The sequence below is a fragment of the Octodon degus genome, unplaced genomic scaffold (genome assembly GCF_000260255.1).
Source record: "Octodon degus isolate 3935 unplaced genomic scaffold, OctDeg1.0 scaffold00251, whole genome shotgun sequence".
In the NCBI taxonomy this organism is placed as follows: Eukaryota; Metazoa; Chordata; class Mammalia; order Rodentia; family Octodontidae; genus Octodon; species Octodon degus.
Genome location: NW_004524827.1, coordinates 455,405 through 456,517, shown reverse-complemented (window position 1 = coordinate 456,517; position 1,113 = coordinate 455,405). Strand labels below are relative to the sequence as shown.

The following is a 1,113-nucleotide window of genomic DNA, read 5'->3' as shown; positions in this document are numbered from 1 at the left end:
GCGAGGAAGGATAAGAGAGGGGAGGGGACCAGGGAAGGAGAAGGGAGGGGAAGGGAAGGAGGAGAGAGAAAAGGGGGGAGGCGTGGGGAAGCCCGCACAAGCTGTACCCACCAAGCCTGGAGAGCCGGCCTCAGCAGCCAGTGGCGATCAGCTCGGTCCCGGGGGCAGGGTCCCGAAGGAGGGGCGACCCGGGCCCCAACTTGGAAATACCAACTCCGCTGTGCGCCGGGCCCAATCTCGAAGGAAACGGAAGTCCCTTGGTCCCCTCACTCGCCTCCGCCTGGCCGGCCGGTCCCCCAAAGAGACCCCGGAATCAGCAGTCCCGAAGTGAGCTCACAGCAGGGCCTCAGCGACACTGAGCGCGGTCCCTCCGTGTCGTCGGCCGAGGCCACGCCGCCAGGCCCTGACCTCCTTCCCACCTCCCTGCCCCGAGGTCAGCCTCCCGCCCAGCAAGGCCCCTCCTTCTTCCCCCCTCCGCCATTTTCCAACTCACCCTCCGGCCCAGGCTCGCCTGGCTCCACGCAGCGCCCGCTCGGGGCGCCGCCAAGGTCCCGCCACTTCGCAGAGCCGGAAGGGGGTAGCCGGAAAAAAAAAAACGAAGTCCCCTGCACCCCACCCCCACCCGCCCCCCCCAGCTGGAAACCAGAACCTGAAGGTGCGAGCACACATGCGCAGTGGGCATCTCGCAGTCCCCGCCCCTAGGCCGAGCGTTTCCTCTGCGCCTCAAGGATGATTTTCCCACGACTTTTACCTGACAGGATCTGGCTGAGGAGGGGGGGAACAAAAGCAAAGGGATGAGGAAGAGAAGGCCATGAACATACTGATTTTTTTGTGTAGATCAGGCACTTTGTTAGGCTTAACACATGGTCTTCCTTGTAGTTTTGACAACCTTGTAAAGTAAACAATTTTATTAAACCCATTTTACAGAAGAAACAGGCCTGGAGAGAGTAATCATCCCCACGATAACCCAGATGATAAATAATGGAACTGATATTGTAATTGGATTTGTTTCCAAGCTGGAAAGATAAAAAAAGAAATGGCAATAAACAGAAAGATGGGGTGAAGACAGGAATTGGTAAAAGGGGAAATTGATTAAGCAAGCAGTTACAAAGA

At 57.8% G+C, this 1,113-nt stretch overlaps 1 protein-coding gene across 2 annotated transcripts in view; it reads right to left on the bottom strand.

Annotated features, from left to right (window-relative positions):
- The window catches only part of Xiap (X-linked inhibitor of apoptosis), a 71,375-nt gene extending 70,803 nt beyond the window's left edge, over nucleotides 1–572 (bottom strand). The window contains exon 1 of one of the 2 annotated variants that reach the window (XM_023706337.1): nucleotides 494–572. The gene's annotated coding sequence lies outside the window, so the exon portion shown is untranslated. Of the gene's footprint in view, nucleotides 1–111; nucleotides 414–493 lie in introns of those variants that run through there. The other variant, XM_004646066.2, reaches the window with a different exon arrangement.
- Between the last annotated feature and the right edge of the window lie 541 nt (nucleotides 573–1,113).